Source organism: Tachysurus fulvidraco, chromosome 23, assembly GCF_022655615.1.
Source record: "Tachysurus fulvidraco isolate hzauxx_2018 chromosome 23, HZAU_PFXX_2.0, whole genome shotgun sequence".
NCBI lineage: Eukaryota > Metazoa > Chordata > Actinopteri > Siluriformes > Bagridae > Tachysurus > Tachysurus fulvidraco.
In genome coordinates this window covers 9,099,766-9,119,353 of record NC_062540.1, presented here as the reverse complement: position 1 = coordinate 9,119,353, position 19,588 = coordinate 9,099,766, and the positions used below count along the sequence as shown (strand labels likewise).

Below are 19,588 nucleotides of genomic sequence, written 5' to 3'. Positions count from 1 at the left end.
AGATGCAATGGCATGGCAGCAATGAATATTGTCAAGACTCAAAATGTTATACAATGACTTGTTGTACTTAACACCATTACTATACCATGCAAAATAAACAGTCAAAGCATTAAACTAAATAAGGTTTTACTCAATAATTGTGGTTTAAGAAGAATTCAGTTGGTTTATGGCTCCATTTGCTAGCTAGCCATCCTCGGATGCCTTCATCTACTCATATACAGTACCAAATGTAAGAAAATAAGTAAACTATACAGAAATCATTAATATAAACATGTTGCTGGTACATGAGTTCAATGCACAGTTGATGTCAATAACCTCACTACTTCAAAATAAACTAATTGTAAATTAAATTAATTGCTGCCTTCATCTATTCTTATAATTCATATATTCATGCATGCACTTCAGAAATATTTTATTATCCATTAATAATTAAATTGAAGTGTTATTCTTAAGCGAGATCTATATTATTCTCTATCTGGGAAGCCTATATTTTCCTTCTAATGGAAGCTCCTGTTCTTTGACATACTGGTATTAAACATTCCTACTAAGATGAAGTTTGTGGTAAATTAGAGAAACTTTGTGGATAAAAGGTGAACAGCCACCACACAAGACAAATAGCTGATATATCAGCATACAAATGCTGGATTTTTCTTCTGCCTTTTATTTTTTCTATGTAACCCACCTGGTGCGTGAGTCACTACTGTGTCAGCAAGAATGACTGGAAAGCTGCTCTCCCAATTTACGTCAATACTATCATGAGTAGCTACTGTATAGAATGCATTATGTTTTTTATGGAGAAGATCCCATGACATGGCACAAATAAAAAACAATTTTGTTTGTGCATGTTTGCTAAGGGATGTTGGCACCCCCACCCAATGTTAACAGATTTTAAACTGTTAAAAACTGAAGGATATGGTAGATCAAGACTTTAAGACATATCTTTTTGATTTGTACAGCCATTATTCCAAGTTTTGTTTGCTAAACAGTAAATTATTTATTTAATTATCGGCACTATTACTTTGAATACACACAGAAGCAGAAAAAAACGTTTTTTCAAGTGACTAGTTCTAAACAACCCTGTCCTTTACAGGCACGTCGATGGAACTATAAAATTACATCTGGATAAGGTCATTTTATGCACAACACATTCAGTGCGTTCTGATATTGTTTAAGATTGCACACTGCTAGACGTGTTGTGCTTGTCTGCATTACCAAAGGAGGAGACGAACCAATGTGCTTTGTGGTGGAAGGCTCAATTGTTAATGTAAATCAAACGTCCATTCACAAACCTACCCTAACTTTTTATTTTTAAATGACGGATATTCGGAAATGAACTGATAGTAAAGTTAATCATTTTGCCCTAAATGTTGATTAACTTTAAAAATTGCAGTAATAGCATGATAAATAAAGCTTACCCTTTGCCATTAAAATGCTAAAGTTAAATTAAAATGTTTTCTTTCAATATATTTTTTTAAATAAATAAACTTTTCATCATGTTGTGTTCTTTCTTGTGTTTTGATTTAAATAGACTGCATGTATAGACGAGTATCTCAGAACCTTATATGTATTTATTATGGAACACACGCTGCTCAGTAGCACATGTAAAACATTTAGTATCCCTTGTTACTCTTTGTAGTACATAGCAGTAATAACTTGGTAGCCCCTCAATGGAGTCAACATCCAATTACACCATGAGTGTATACAACCCTTATACAAAGATTGATTTTGGCACTATTTTTGCACCCCTGTCTCTGAACTGGATGTGCCAGACCTATTAACATGTTCCTTGGTGATTTTATGATTTGAATGCATTCATACTGTATTTCATTATTATCACATTTAAAAAATAAGTATATAAAGATACAATGAATTTTATAGGTGTATTGTCCTTCACACCTACGTGTGTGTGGACCTTTTCAAAGAACTCGTTTAAATATAAAAGATACACAAAAAATATTGTAAAACATTAAATCTTATAGATAACTTTCACTCTCCCCTGAACACACTCACAAACTATAAAATAATTGCTGTAAATATATTTTCGGTGTATAAGGAGATAGGGTTATGTTTTATTGAGAGCTAAGAATTTGTTTCTGAGAACAAATTTGAAGTTTCTGAGATAGAAGCTAATGATAAATGCAATGAAATGTGGAGCAAGATCTGTTTTTTATCCCCATCATACCGAGAGAATGTATGTCTAGTAAACAGAAGAACCTATGGAATGTGAAAAGGCTAGTAAAAATAAAGAAGTTACACAACCATACATTGTACAGTCAAGTCAAGAAGCTTTTATTGTCATTTCAACCAACCATATATAGCTATTGCAGAACATAGCGAAATGAGAAAATGTTTCTCCAGGATCATGGTGCTACAGCTAAGGACATGTAAGCAGTCTTAGCCACATAAAGTGCAACTATGCAAACTGGTGCAAACAGTGCAGGACAAGACAGACAAGACCGTGCAGGACAAAAGACAGTGCAGGACAAAATATAGTGTAGACAAAAAGTTACAAGACAATACAAAAAGTACAAAAAATACAATACACAAAAGACAATAAACAGTAACAGAAATAGCGCCGCACAAGAGTGGTCCAACTCCAGTGAAGGATACTCAGCAGAGACTCAAAACACTCCTGATAGGAAACATTTGACCAATAAGTTAGAAAATTACTACAGTATGATATCTGATTTGCTAAAACATTGAATTTCACCAATTTGCAGTTGTAGCTTTTGTTTGTACTTGCTCATGACGTTTTCTAAGCAATTTAGTTGATTCATTTCTCAAAATATAAACAAACTAGTAGACTAAGTTAAGTCACCATAATGAACAGTTTCTTAGCAGCAGGTTCGTGGGATAATATATAGAATTGTGCAAAAAACTGCAAATGACTGAAATATTGTATAGTATGTGCGAAATGGCTGAGATATTGTACAATATGTGCAAAAACGGCAGAAATGTTGGACAGTTTGTGCAAACAGCAGAAAAGTGTGCATAACAGCATGTAAACAGTTTGATGGATTGTAAGCAGCATGTAAACAGTTTGTTGTGTCAGTGTGTTTGTTTTGTGAGGGTCTATGCAGTCCATACAGATGATGTGTGTGTATGTTGTGCTCAGTACAATTCAGTTCAGTTATTGAGAAGTCTGATGGCTTGTGGGAAGAAACTGTTACACAGTCTGGTCGTGAGGGCCCGAATGCTTCGGTACCTTTTTCCAAAATGCAGGAGGGTGAAGAGTGTGTGAGGGGTGTGTGGGGTCATCCACAATGCTTTTGGCTTTGCGGATGCAGCGTGTGGTGTAAGTGTCCATGATAGAGGGAAGAGAGACCCCAATGATCTTCTCCGCTGTCCTCACTATTTGCTGCAGGGTTTTGTGATCCGAGATCGTACAGTTCCCAAACCAGACGGTGATGCAGCTGCTCAGAATGCTCTCAATGGTCCCTCTGTAGAACATGGTCAGGATGGGGGGAGGGAGATGTGCCTTTCTCAGCCTTCGTAGGAAGTAGAGACGCTGCTGGGCTTTCTTGGTGATGGCGCTGGTGTTGAGTGACCAGGTGAGGTTCTCCGCTAGATGAACTTTGAAATTCGGTGCTCTTGATGATCTCTACGGATGATCCGATGATCTACTGTCCATGTGAAAAATCAGAATCAATAAAAATAAAAATAAAATAAGGAATAAAGATTTTTAAAAATAAAGTCAAAAAATGAAAATAAAAAAGAATTTTCTTTACAGATAGGAAAGGTTAGATAAGAGTATGACTATTATGAAAAAGTCCAAATATGTGCAATTGTAGTGCAATATATCCTGTACAAAAAAAAAAAAACTTTGTTAGAGGTATTGTGTGTTGACTGCAGAGGTTGGGTCACTATTACTGTTAGTGTATACAATGAGTTCCAAGATACTGTCTTCTGAGTTGCATTTTTCTACATATTTTGTATTGTTCCTGCTTGAGATCCATACTGTGACACATTTAATTTTAGTGTTGTCAGAATCCAATTTTATTTCTAGAAGGGAACTGTAAAAAAAGGATGTGTTACATTATGAGGACAAAGAAATTCAGTTTATTACATTAGACACTTGACACTTTTCACAATATCAGGTGGTGTGCATGGAGTCAAAGATTGCTAAAAATGCTTTTTTACCAGTAGAGAGCAAGTGTCCTCAGTTTCAGACATGAAAGAAATCAGGATAAAAATACTGTTTCACTGTTTTGATCTAACATACTTGCTGGTTCTAGTATATTGCAGCAGACTATTGCATTCCAGTGTAAACAGCTCATAAATGGACAATTCAGAAGCAACTTTATGGTGGCTGTGAGACATTTCACTCTTTTGCCTGACAGTCATAACAGATGAACATAACCTCATCATTGATGGTCTACCTGGTTTTAGGACAAGCAAGGCATTCACATTTTAGAGACAAAACTCCCAGTGAAATAATTCAGAAGTATGAGGCCTGCTTGTCTTTTAAGGTGAGGTCTGCATTAAGGGAACATCTTGCAGCCTCCTTTGTGAATGCTCTGCACAATGTTATTAATACCAGCACTCCAGACTGCTACTCCAAGATGCAGAAAATAGAACTCTTGTTCCATACACTTTAGGCAGAGCTGCTCATAACAGGGATTTTTTACAGTTACAGATTTTTACAGGTAAATATCATGAAAGAGAAATACAGAAGCCATTTGCCCTGAAAAAGGTTGTCTGCTTTGATGCACAGTGATATGTGGATGCTAACCACACACTGTAGATATTTGACCACAGACCTGCAGTTGAACTGTGGTTGCAGAGAGCATGTTACAGGGTCAATCAAAGGGAAATATGTCAGATTGAATTGAAAAAGAATATGTGATAGAGAACAACTTGGATGGACTTTTAATTATATGAGAGCACCATACCATTTATTCAGGTACTTTCATTCATATACAGTACAAGTTCCAATGTATCACCCGGAGAATCTGCTTGAAGTTTCCACCCCCTTTTATCAAATACACAATCTCTCTCTCTCTCTCTCTCTCTCTCTCTCTCTCTCTCTCTCTCTCTCTCTCTCTCTCTCTCTCTCTCTCTCTCACACACACACACACACACACACACACACACACACACACACACACGCACACACACACACACGCACACACACTCACACACAGGAGAGATTTGTATTAATATCTGTTAACAGAGTAAGTTACATGTTTTATATGTTGACCCAAAAAAATCCTAGTTCAATGCCAATAAGTTCAGTGCCTGCAAAAATGATAATAAAAAAACAGTAGACTATGCACAGAAGTTTAGTTTGAAGTTTAAAGTTTGGAAGCTGTATATACTTTGGTTTCAATAACCGTAAATATGACCCTTTGTTGGAGGATCTGTAATAATGAGGGCCTGTTTTCCTGGTATGTTTGTTAGGATACATGAGCCCACTTACACAAAGTCACCTTGGTCCTTTCAGAAAGATTGTAATAAGCCCTAGGGAGATGCCATCCATAATGGTGTGATGCACTGCATACACATTTAGACAATGAGGCTGACCATGGTTGGAGAACCACAGTGAATAATAAGCTGATTTGGCGTTAATGAAATCCTTGCCATACCCTTCACAGATCTGAGACATATCTTCTGGGTGCAGACCAGAGTCTTCTTATACTATGTTTTGCCAGGGCATTGCACTGTGGCATAATGATGAGTTGCCCTCATACATTATAAATTCACTATATCTGATGTATTTGACTTTGATAGTGTTGTCCATATTGACCCACACGAACAGGTAAGACAAACTTGGCAGCCAATAATACCAACCTTATTTCTAGCTTGTTGTTGCTCCTCATGCCCAAATAAGCTCATAAAGCCAAGCACTCCAATGTGTGCAAGAAGGGTGAATGCATCCCAAATGTCCTGCTTCATGGTACTTGAAAATAGCATGTAAACCAATTCAGTCCTCTGAAATCTAGAATCAGGAAAAACAATTGTCCTTGTTCTACATAAGAAAATTACTCTAGAGAAAGGTTTTGCACTCGTAAAAACCAGGAATCTTTCCAGGAATTTTGCATGCTGATTAACTTATTAGAATAGTTCACTCCAATAGAATAGACTCAAATACTGTGAAAGTTACCTGAAATAAATGACAAATTATTCAACAAAGAAGTAAAAAATAGGTATTATTTTACTGTGAAATCAATTTCCCAGAATAACTGAAGATTAGAAAAAGGCTTTGATATTGATCATTATGTAGTAGAGGATTGGTTCATTTTTCTTTTCAGCAATATATGTCAGTAATGGTCACACTTTCTGATATTTGTATCTCCTAGTATAGAACTACAACATGTTTATTTTCATCCTCCACCTCTGCACTCCACTGTGCATGCACAATATCCATCATCATGGTGCAGACTTTGGAGATCATTTGATTGTTTACTGCCATAAAACTTGGTTGTATCGTTAAAACAGAGATGATGCAGATAAGTACATTAATAGTCTACATTCTAATAATTGCTGTAAATGTCAAAGACAGTGACATACAGTAGGCTAATTTCCTTTACATATGGAAGGAAATATGAAAGTTACCTTGTGACATCACATACAGAGATTCTTTTATTGTTATTGTAAAGATCTAAGAATATACAGGATGCTGTTATCCTGCCTGTCTGTTTAATGGACAAGCAGAAACTAGCGCCATTCAAAGCTCCCTCTATAGGTGTTTCCGCTGTTGGCACGCGCACCCGCCCCTTCAGCGCCTTTCCTCATCCATCTCACCGGCTATTCTTCCCTTTTTTTTCGTCCTCTTTCCTTTTCTCTCTCTGTCTCTCACTTGGACCGATTTGGCTCAACAAAGCGAACGGAAGCACGGTGTCTGCCTGAGCACATTTGCTGTCCCGCAACCTCCATGCTCTTCTTCTGGACGAAAATCCGACCGTCATCCCTAGAAATAGAGGTATTTCTATTGTTTATTTCAGTGCGCCGCTGTGGTTTGTGTGGGCGCGTGATGTTCAGTTCTGGTGAATATACTGTATGGTCCTCGTGTTAGCACATCGGCAGATGATAAACCAGTGTAATGTCACTGGATTGCACGTTTTTGCTTGTGTAAATGCTTTTAATCTTAAGTATTCAGACGTTACCAAATTTCGGCACCAGGCCGGTGCGGCACAGCAGGGATTTACTGTGACCAGTATTTTAATTATTTACTTATTTATTTATGTTTTACTTCTGACACAATTTTGATATGTTTTATTTAACGTAATATGAAAAACAGTGGTTTCCTGTGATTCCTTATTTCGGATAATTTAACAAATTAGAGGCAACCCCTTATCCCCCACCCCCCTTCTCAACACACACACACACACACACACACACACACACACACACACACACACACACACACACACACACACACACACACACACACACACACACACACCACGACCTCTTAAACTAGCTAGACAGAAACCCTGCACCATTCAAAACAAAGCCTGCCTCCCTTTATATAACCCACTAGATCTACTGAATAGTAATGATAAATAATAATAATGGTCATTGATAATAATAATAATAATACATTTTTTTATTATTTGTATGCACACCACTGACCGGTCACTTTTCTACCCTTTCCTGGGACCTAATAACCTTTTCCCAAAGCCAGAAACCTTAATTAAGAAATATGTCAGACTAAATTTAGATGTGTAAGACAACTGTTTTATGTCTGATCAGGTATAAGGGGGTAATTATAAGTTGTCTTAGGCTTGCTGTTTTAATGAAAGAGAGGGCGTGGCACTAAAGAGAGAAGCAAATAATTGGTGATGAAGCTTGAGGAAATAACACAAGCATGAACTCTATAGACTATGTGACAATGACAGAGATGCACATAAAAGACGCTACTGATTTAACACATTAATTAGTAAAGTAGGTGATTAAAGCAACGTATAAGCGAGAAGCAGGGAATTTAAATGTACAATAAACACCCTGGCATTGTAACTAAATACTAATAATAAGTACTATACCTAATGATTTCCTATTGCGTTTATTTCAGTTGTTCTATTTTCTCACTTTATTTGTCTGTGTACTGTTTGAATGGTTGCCATACTAGCAGGTTAGTTATCAAGAGAAAAAACTGAGGCAGTTGTGCATGTGCTTGGGCCACTAGGGGACCATTGATGGTTATAGTTTAATGGGCGGTAGTTAGAGTGAATTAGCCATTATGCTAAACCACACACACCACCTAAAAACATGAATGCCTTATTAGAACACAAGCCAACAAAAATAGTGCGGATGTCAAAGAATCTGAAATAAATTCTAAAATGTCTAGGTTTGAATTATTGTTGTAATCAATAAACATTATAGTAGATGATAACTGTTATTTATTTATTTATTTATTTATTTATTTATTTATTTATTTATTTATTTATTTATTTATTTAATAATGACCGCTAAATAGTAATAATGAAATCAGAGCTAAAATGGGTCTTGCAATCTCTTAAGGGGATTGTACATTTGAATCCCAACCCTGCAAATGCCTTTTGTGGCCTGGAACCAATAGAGCAAAATTTGCCATACTCTTGTTCTAACTGTCCTGTCAATCAGAGTGACACCAGACAGTCATTGGCATCTGTGATGCCATGCATGCCAAACAGGACAGATAGTGCTTTAATTTGAGGGTGTCACACTGCCCTAGGATGCAGCATGGGCAGAGGTTTAAATATCAGATTTTCTGGCTTGATGGGTCTTGAACCATGAGTTACCCTTCATGTGTTACCATAATGCTAGGATGTTTATTGCCGAGGGTTCATTGCTGTAGAATCCTTCATTGGCATTGAATCATTTTCCCCTGAAGGACAAATGTGCAAGTCCTTTTTTTCTAAAAGTTTAGGATTACTAAAAGCGTGGAGCTGTAACATAATGAAGGACACTGATAATTAAGCACAGGAGGTCTATACACCTCTTGACATTATTGATTATGGGACGAGGCCAAACAGGCACACAAGAAATCATTTTACACTGGGGATGCTGAAATTTTAAACAGCATAAATGTAACACACTCTGTCATGTAATATATGAATGATCATCAAATTAAATGATTGAATTCTCAAAACAAAAGGTGTTGAATTTACAGTTCAATATTTACATGTTTATTTAACACATTTGCAAGGTGTCTTGATTATGACTGCTTTGTAACAGCCAGGAAGTTTCCTGACACAAGAGTTACAGCATTATATACAGTTGTTGCCTCACCACAAGTGGAGGCAACAACTGATGAGACCACAGTGCTGCTTGTAACCAGAAAGTGATATAATCTGTCCTGAAGATTTGAGTCTCTTGACTTGACTGTTCCATGACATTAAATGTAAATTGTTCTAAACCTGTCCTTGTGTTGTTTATTAATAAATAGAAAATTGTAATCTTTGACATATTTCTGGTGTAGGATGATTCTATCTCCTTTATATAATCTTAAAAAAAATAAATAAAATAAAATAATGTTTTCAATTATTATTACATTTATTTAAATGTGTTCAATAAAGTGAAATGTAGTACCAGTATTTAATTTACAATACATTTGGCTTAAATTAATTTAAAATTATAGTTTAGTTAATTTATAAATTTACTACATAAATATAAGGTATTTATATATATATATATATATATATATATACGTATATATATATATATATATATATATACGTATATATATATATATATACATATATTTATATATACGTATATATATATATATATATATATATATATATATATATATATATATATACGTATATATACATATATATATATACATATATATATAAGTGGAGTATTTATATATACGTATATATATACATATATATATAAGTGGAGTATTTATATATACGTATATATATATATATATATATATAAATATATATATATATATATATATATATATATATATATATATATAACCAGTAGTTTTGATTTTCTTCTGTTGTCATTCCTTTAGCTTACTCTTTGTTTAGATGGATCTCTAAGGACTTAATAAGAAAGATCTCTGCTCCACTCAGTGTGCATCTGCTCTACTCTGTGTGCCTACTAATGCCCTCAGGACTGACACACACAGCAAACATTTCCTCTTAATTTTCTGTCTGTATGGATTGGCGACTGAACATTGTACCTTCCTGAGTCTAAATGGTGTTCTGTATCCTCTGTGTGCTGACCCATGGGAGGGCAGCTTGGATGGGAAAGTGTGCATGAATAAGATATGGGTCAGGGTTTAAGGTGTTGTATATCCTCTCTGCTCTGTAGATGGAAGGAGATATAAAATGATGGCTTTCACAGTGGTTGGTGATGGATTCTTACATATCCTGACTAGAGCTCATGCGGCATTCAAATGGTGTTTTAATTCTGACAGTATAATTTGACTTCAGAGCAATGAGTCAGTGTAATTTCCTTTTTTAGGAGCTCAAAATCTTTTCTGAAAAAAGAAGGATAGGAAAATATCCAACTCATTAGGCAAGTAAGCTTTGATGATTTGGCAATTCAGATGAGGTTTAATTCTGAATTGATTTGAATCTGCCTCTGGTAATATCCCTGTAATATCCACCTTCCTCTTAAAAGTAGACACTTTACTCTGAGCCTTTATCTGAAGAATTAGCACACAACTCCATTAGTATGTGGTTTAGAGTTTAGGGATAATGGATTGGTGGCATCTACTACTTTATAGTGATTATCTTTAAAGTACTTAAATGATGATCAATTGTTAAATTAACATATGCAGTAAGTAAAAACTTTGCACTGCAATCCACTATTCAGATGTTTTTACCCGTCCCCTCATTTGCCCAAAATTTAACTTACTTAGCTTTTAACGCATATGTGTAGTATATACTATAGCTTTATTGTAAACTAGTTATAGAAACTGATTCATAGCAGTGTCCATAGCTGTCATGGATTTAGGTATTTAAGTATTGATTATAATTTGTGTAATGGGAATGGGATAGTTTTGGTATCAGTTAATATACCTTCTAGAAATTGGCTGAATTGTTTCTTTGTATATAGACGATTGCCATTATATTTACCACTGCCAATCATATGTCTTAGCTGTCTGGTAGTGTGTTACACCAGATTTCTCCACCTGTTTCTTTTGTGATGGCAATTTTAGTAATTGGTCAAAACCAGGGCTGTTCAATGGCATAGCCATAATAGGGAGAATGAATACCATTTTGCTCAGCATTCAAATATAGGCCAACATGTAATTGCATTCCCAATAATTATACCAGCGTTCCCAGTAATTATACCACTGCTGCTCTCCTTCTCTGCCCCTCGGAACAGAGCATTGATCCACTCTGGTTACAGATAGGAAGGGAAATGGAATGGATGTGCCAGTGGAATTGATTTGCAGTGGATTTATTCAAGTCGCGTGTGATGTTGTGGTGCTCATATTTCAAGAGCTCATTTCTTGTCAGATTTTAAAGTTAAATAAAACAGAATTTTAAAGGTTGTAAACATATCATTAATTAGAACTTGTAAAAAAAAGTAATAGCTTATTTTTGAGCACATTTTAATGATCATTTCTGACAAGTGGATTATAAATAATATAAATAATATTTAGATTATGTACTAAAAATGCTATAAATAATCAGAGTTATCTGTTTATTTTTCAATAGACCTTCAACTAATACACATTGTCACAAAGCAGCTTTAGAGAAATTCAGATGATGCTCTAGATATCTAATTAGACAAAAGTGACTATTCCAAGAAAAAACTCATGAAAAAGTTGAACTTTGTGACAACATGAAGAATTGAGTGGAACCAAGTTCAGAAGGGAAGCCATCCAATGGAAAGCCAGTTTAAATTCATTACAGAGAAAAGGCAAATTGTACCAAATGTGTTAAGCGGATGTAGAAAGTACTGCATGGCATAGTTTTAATGATTACAACAACAGCGCTTAGAAAGTAAAGATGACAAATTATCCACTAGAACGGTAAGTCTTAGTCATAAATATTTTTGAATTTTCCAAATTGGAATTTGAATTTTTTTTTTTAAATGTTAGGGTATCCATGTGAGGATGCATGAATCCCTAGGACATGTACTGTACTGTGTATACCCTTAGGTGGAACCTGTTTTATGATCGGTGTTCATGTCATCAGCTTGGTATGGTGAAAACTGTCTAGATCTCAAAATACTAACATTTTTTCATGAACTGCTAGGTCAAAGCATGTCCCCATTTACACTAAAGATGTAAGTAGCAATGTAATCTCATTATTCCCATGTGGGCCAGAAAAAAAATGGAATAGAACTAAGGATATCTATCTCTCTGTGGGCTCATAAACTTATTTTGACCTTTCTAAAAGGTGCAAATTGCCTCCATCCAATTGTTCAAAGAGTGTGAGAGTGTATTGCAGTACTGGGTAATACATTTACATCCAAACATTAAACAACATGTTCATTAAACCATAGTGGCCATCTTATCCACTGAGCAACTGTTCGTCTTTCATTGAGGAAATCTATGTGGAAATCAATGTTCACTATCAAGACACTGGCCTGACACCATTGTGTGGTGGACATCATTGTCATGGCCTATACGCCGTCACTCCGTAAGGTCTCTTACTCATGGGCATTACATAGAATCTTTAATGAAGTCGGTGCTACTTGCACCTGCTTAATATAATAATTGACATTTATTTGGTAATGTAACTCATTTCAAGCTCCAGAGCTCTTAAAGATGATGGCATTTATGAGACTTGAAAAAAATCATTATTCTCACGGCGGGCCAAAAACTGAAAGGTCCCCTGCCTAAAAAGTTCAAAAGTTTCCTAGTTATGCAATGACAGTTCATTTTAAATCACCATGGCAACTGTGTCTTACAAAGAGCATCTCACTGTTTTACTTCCCATTATCCCATCAGTGAGTAGTGTGTGTGTATGTTGTCATTTTCCACTGTTCAGATGTCATATTAAAAGCCTGTTGTTTTTAAAGACCTGCAGATTCGAGATGGCTTTGAAATAGTATCCCTCTGTGAAAACAGTGAAGATTTTTTTCAAACATTGTGTTTGTTTGTAGCGTTAATGTCATAAGAAGGAGGGTACAAAAAAATCCTTATTTCACAGAGGACAACACGAATAGATGCTAATCATTAAGTGAATTTGCAATTTTGGGTAAAATTGGGTAAATGATCATGAACTCTTATCATCTAATTAATGTTGTCTATGGATATGCTTACAGGACGAGTTGTCTGTTTGTTGGAGTTATCTCTGTGTCCTTGAAGTGTACACAGCCAGGATACTTGAACACATATTTCTTATTATATCCCTGTGGATACGTTTAGACAAATCTCATTTGTTTATTTGTTTGTTTAATTTTATAGCTTGTTTCTATTGACTGTTCAGCATGCATTCACTTGTTTAATGCTTGCAATAACATATGATGTTATATACCGATATAATCATTACATTTCCGTTTCACATCTATTTTCTTTTAACGTTGCTTTTAAAAATGTCAGATTAAAAACAGCACAGTGCATGATGTTTTGATGCAACAGCAATCTATTTCTTCAACTATTAAGGTGGAACAGTTTTATTACATTTATTACATTTTAATTTGGCCAACTGCATACACATTGGTTGAAATTGTACTAGAGTACAAAAGTGACACAAGGTAGATGACATGGTTAGGTGTAAATGTGCAATAGTGATATGCAGGTTGTTGATATTTGTTCTGTTATTAGTAAGGTATGAATGGTTTTAAATATTATTTAATGTGTTGCTTTACTATATTATGATGACAAGTGGGAACCAGAGGAATTCACTCTAAGCAGTCTAAGAATAGTTCTTTTATAAGTTGCATCTGTCAAATCCACGGTTATCAAAATGTGTATCACATATTCCCTTGCTTCTCTGGAGTTTTTATTTTGACTACAAATGCATTTCAGTCTTAGTAGCTGCCAATAAAGCGCTCAGAAAAGTTAAATACAGATGAAGATCTTGAGTTGTAATAGATGGTGGCTCTCAAAGAGGAAATTTCTAACATCACTGTAATGTGCAAAAGTTGAGGATCCACAAATTGTGGTTACAGAAGATATGAACATCTAGAGCACTATAAGTGAGCAGGTAACAATACTCAATATTCTTGCCTACAGAAGGGTTTAGGCTGCTTGTCCATTGAAGAATGATTTCTCAACAAATTTTGTTAAGAGCGTTGCATAAGAAGACACTCTTCTAGTGCCAGGAGCTGATTAGAAGGAGTGGGATGAGGTCATTGCCTCTTTTTTATTTAGCAAGTGTTTGAATATTGATGTGCTTAGGTCTGCAAATAAAAAATGGGTTAAACCTGCATAGAACAAATAGGTTTGCCTTCACCATATTTAATCCAAATTATGCAATATATTTTAGATTGTCTTGGAAGTAATCAGTTCAATGTGAAAAGTCACCACAGAGAATTCTCACACATTACTTTCTGCAGACGAAATCTATGGAGTATTTTTTTATACATGTATATTCTGTATATCTTCTCTTAAAGTGTTGCATGTTAGGCTCAGGTTGCTCAGGTGCCATCCTACAGCTTTTTTGCTCTGTGGCCATGACTTTCCACTATGAGAAATGGATTTCTTTAACAGATTGCACCACAGATGAGTGATTGCACTCAGAGTGACAGTGAGCCACTTGCAAACCCGGCTCCCCTTTCCTCCCAACAGAAATGCTGCAGGGAGGGTGTGCAGAGGAAGATAGTTGAGAACAAATGGCATAGTATGGCCGTCATTTTGTGAGAAATTGTTCGCACCGTTTTTCTGGCTCTTGGGGCATTTATCTAAGCAAGCCAGTACCATCAATTGTTTTGTTGCTGTTAAAAAGAAACCAACATAAAAGCTGTATATGGATGTTTTGTTCCTCAGTTTGTAGATTATAATACTAAAAAAATATATATATATATATATATATAGTACACACACACACACACACACACACACACACACACACACACACACACACACACACACACACACACACACACACACACATGTTGGTGTATATCCTCCAGAACGAGCAATACAGTAAATGATATCTAAACATAATGAACATATCTGATCTATTTTGTTTCAGCAATAAAATGTTGTTTGTTTTTGGAACAAACGGGAGTTTTGAATTTAGTGAGTAATTCAATCTATGACTGCGCTGTGTCTGATACACAGAACAACATCATTAAATAGTAGTCGAACTTAAGACAAGTTTTAAAACATTTTTTTGAGGTGTAATGAATGTCTGCAAAAATAGAACAGCTTTAAATAGTGTCATACCTCATGAATTTTATTTTCCCCAACAGTAAACAATACATAGAAGTTTACAGACACCATGAAACAGCTAGAATGCATCAATCTGTGTGATTATATTGCTGCATATAATGCTTAAATAATAGTGTGGTGAAGCTTTAAGTAGTAAAGAATAATATCAAAAAGGAAACAAATGCTCTGCTTCATGTTATTGTGATAAAACTGTGTTCCTAACTGTATGAAACTGAGCCAGGGTTCAATTTTGTTATTGCTGTATGGGGTATATGGTGAGGTGTGTCTGTGTGACAAACGGGACCAAACTAAAGATAACGTTCATTATGTTAAAAACAAACAATGAAGCAGAAAGCACCCTTATCTATGCACACACACTTATTGCTCTGCTAATTCATCATGCCCATCAAGATGGTTTCATCATCTAATGTGGATATGGCATCACATTCTTGAGCATTGGCATTTTTCTGGCCCAAGAATGACAGAGTGAAATAGGCTGCTCCCTTTGGGCTGTCACAGACTTCATGAAATTTATGTCCATATGGACTGATGAAGTGCCAGAATCTTGCTGTGTCCTCTATGCTCAGTATGGCAAAGCTAGCAAGGGGGTGCCTAAAGTTCTATTTCATAGTGTATACACTATATAATTCACTGGGCACTTCAGGAACGCTAAAGGTTATGTTTTGTGTTCTCAATTTATAAGCAACAAATATAATCCTTCCCAAGATACTTATATCCACAGAAATATCAGCAAATGGATTATTTCTCATTTCTTTTGTCATCAGTATTCAAGGCACATTGCTTCTTTGCAGGATTATCCAGAATCACACTGACTTCTGACAAGAATATAATAGATAAAAGCACAGTGGGGCAACCAGAACAACTAAGGGCAATGAGATCACAGCTAAACAGTTATATCTCTACAAACAGAACTTACAGCACATAAAAGTACTTAAATCTTGCTATTGACATTTTAATGACCTATTTTCTCTTGACAGATGCACTTTTAGTTTTGTGCTCCACTGGACCATGAACTTGCAAACATGTTAACATGCAACCTCAAAGGCTGATATGAATGGCTCAAACCATGCAAAGGATCCAGATAGATGACAAAGCATTCGATGTGAAAATAGATAGTGAATAATTGACTGCTTATTCCTCTCATATTTATGATATTTTTTATTAACCTATTTGTTTTTAAAACCATATTCCCCCATTGTCTAAACATTATTAGAAATTAGTCATTTTCTGGACCTTAGTGTTTAGAACCTTGTATTCAAGCACTCCAAAGCAGTGTAGTAAAGAAGAAAAAAAACATTTCCTTATAGTATGTGATATGATGTGTCCTCTTAGGTTTAAACTGTATTTCAGTATCCTCCTATACGTTCACAGACGGCTTCAAAGTGCCAGGCTAAAGTGCTAGGGCTTGTAAGTATAATAGGAAAAGGATATTTTATTTTATCAAAATACACTTATGGGATGGAATGGCAGTCTCAGCATCACATCGCAGCATGCACACATATGTCAGACATGTTATTCACACCTAGGGGCATTTTTGCTAAGTCAATCCACCAACCAATATGTCTTTCAGAGGTGCGAGAAAAACAGAGACCATGGGGAAACCCCACACATACATGGGAAAATGAACAGAAATACAAAGGGAATACAAAGGGAAAATGAACAGAAACTCCAAATAGCAACAAGATTGAACCATGCTGTTTCCATGGGAATTTGAATAATTTATTTTCTTATGACCTATGCTAGTCATAGCAGCATGCTACTTAAGCCAATAACAAACTAAACGTATGTCCCCTGTTACATACATAGAGATACACCAATTGCCTTCTCTTAACCCGTTTGAATGTAGCAGATCAGATGTTATTGACATTTGTAAGCAGTTATCTTCCATGTATGTAGTACTTATAAAAAGAGTCTACAGTACAGTAATAATGACTGAATCCTTTTATATGATGACAGATTCCCCTAAGGGAAAATAGCAATAGGGAACTTAATAATGATGTGTAAAGAGCTGTATTGCACTGCAGTCTTTCTGTATTGAGCTATAATATCTAATCAACTTTATAATCTAATGACATTATTTTGTCAGATAGTATATTTTAAATTAAATGGTCCTCAAGTTACTGTTTCAAAAGTGCTCCAAACTATTTTCTTATCATGGCTGAAAAACAACAAACTGGATAAGAGTCCCCGCATCTGACTGCCTGTTATCTTTTACAGATGTCTGATTTAATTTACCTGTGTCATGATTAGACAAAGGCGAGTGAGGATCCAAATGCAGTTTGTCCTTTTATTAAGACAAAACAAGAAACAAGCAACAGATAAGCAGGCAAAAACAGGGCAGAACACTGAGCAGAACAGGGAACAGGAACAGAAACATAAACAGACAAAATACTACAACGACTAACACCAGGGAAGTGGACAGACAGAGAAGATATAGTGAACAAGAACCAATCACAAGGCGGAGACAATCAAAGTCTAAGAAAAAAACACCTGGGGAAGAAATTGAGTGCAATTAATGTCCATGGTAACAAATGAGTGGGCGGGGCCAACAATTAACAGCAGGGAATGACAGCAGACAGAAACAAAGCAAAACACAGACAGACTCATTACAGACCCACACCCCCCGGTTCGGCTGGCTCCGACGACCTGGTTGGCCCATCTGGTATCCGACCTCATCGGGGTTTCCGCCAGTTTGGAGATCAGCCGGTTCGCACGGGCCTCAGCTGAGCTTGCCAGTATGGTAGCCATGTGAACCGGCTCGGTCACAGGTGTGCACGGGACTGAGCTGGACGGAGTCATTGTAGGGCATTCGGGCGATGATGAGATCACTTTCCTTTGAGTCTGCTTCTTCTTAAGGTTTATTCCTCCTGTCGTTTATTGGCACCTTTGCCGCTGTCTTGCTCATTAGGGATAAATGTAAGCATTTTAAATTTATATCCTTAATTTATATATTTCTGTAAAGCTGATTTGTGACATTGTCTATTGTTAAAAGCACTATACAAAAAAATGAAACTGAATTGAATGTTACTGTTGTGTATTCTGTCACTCACTCACTCATTTTCTACCGCTTTATCCGAACTACCTCGGGTCACGGGGAGCCTGTGCCTATCTCAGGCGTCATCGGGCATCAAGGCAGGATACACCCTGGCTGGAGCGCCAACCCATCGCAGGGCACACACTCACTCTCATTGTTGTGTATTCTATATATAGAAATGATTGTGGACATTACAATATAAAATTCTCGACCTGGAGGACGCTGCATAAATGGATGCCAGTTTTGTCTTGAGACAAAGGCTGTTTCATTAAAACACCAGCCTGGAGACAGCTATCTCCTAAGGCCTTTGTGGTTAAATTTTAAGTCAGTGCCAGATATCTTTCTGACTGTTAGGAATCTCATTTTTTCTTCAAAGGATACAGTAATATATAAAAAAATCATTTCCATCTCAAAGCTTCAGAGCTTCCATCTAAGCTTTGTCATCTTCTCAAGTACCTGGTTATTGTCTTTTTAAAATCTCCTGGCTTATGCACAGATAGAGTTTTATTGTTGAAATGCCATGTGTGTGCTTTGAAGCTTTACACTTGAAATCCCTAGACAAGCAGTCGGTTGTGGAAATGTTAATCATAGATTTGTGACTCTACGAGTGTGGTTACGAATATGACATTATCAATCATCCATTTTCAAAAGACAGAATTAATTCAATGAGATTAATCATACAGAGAAAAACATACATGTTGGCTTACACACATCTGCCTCACACACAACTGTATCTGTTCATTCTTTCATATTTCTAGAGGTTGTCTGGAAGAATATAAGACTTTTTCCTGGACATTCCGAATACTGTATATGTTTGATAATCTGCAGAATTACAGATAAAACAGTACAGATATATTTAGAACAAAAAATATTTAGTACAAATATTTAGTACAAAATCGATGGCATCGATGACGGATTCTGTATCACTTATAGGCCTCTTTGGGCAAAGATGTTTGCCAAGTGAATAAATCTAAATTGAGGAAAAGAAAAGAAAAACAGATATATATTTTATATATAATAGGGCTGACTGGTGGAGCAGTCTGAATGAGTGTGTGAATGTTAGTGAATGGACTGTAATGGACCCATTCAGTGAATTCTCCCAGCCTGTATGCAGTCTTTCCAGGATGCTAGATACATGTGTTATGTAAGCTAGTTTTGTACATCAGTTGCAGTGCAAATATGGAAATGAGAATAGATGTCCATGGCTTAATGCTTATGAATATACAGTATAATCAGTTAGAGCATGATTCTAAGTGGAATGAATAAGCATGCTAATCACTTATATATTTAGGTTGTGTTGTAACACTGTT

The 19,588-nt window shown here is 35.9% G+C and overlaps 1 protein-coding gene across 10 annotated transcripts in view; it reads left to right on the top strand.

Annotated features, from left to right (window-relative positions):
* The first annotated feature begins 6,681 nt into the window (after positions 1-6,681).
* si:dkey-178k16.1 (protein 4.1) overlaps positions 6,682-19,588 on the top strand; it is a 51,679-nt gene continuing 38,772 nt past the window's right edge. For 3 of the 10 annotated variants that reach the window (XM_047807332.1, XM_047807333.1, XM_047807331.1), the window contains exon 1: positions 6,685-6,922. The gene's annotated coding sequence lies outside the window, so the exon portion shown is untranslated. Of the gene's footprint in view, positions 6,923-19,588 lie in introns of all 10 variants that reach the window. The other 7 variants (XM_027145187.2, XM_047807334.1, XM_027145186.2 and 4 more) reach the window with 4 other exon arrangements.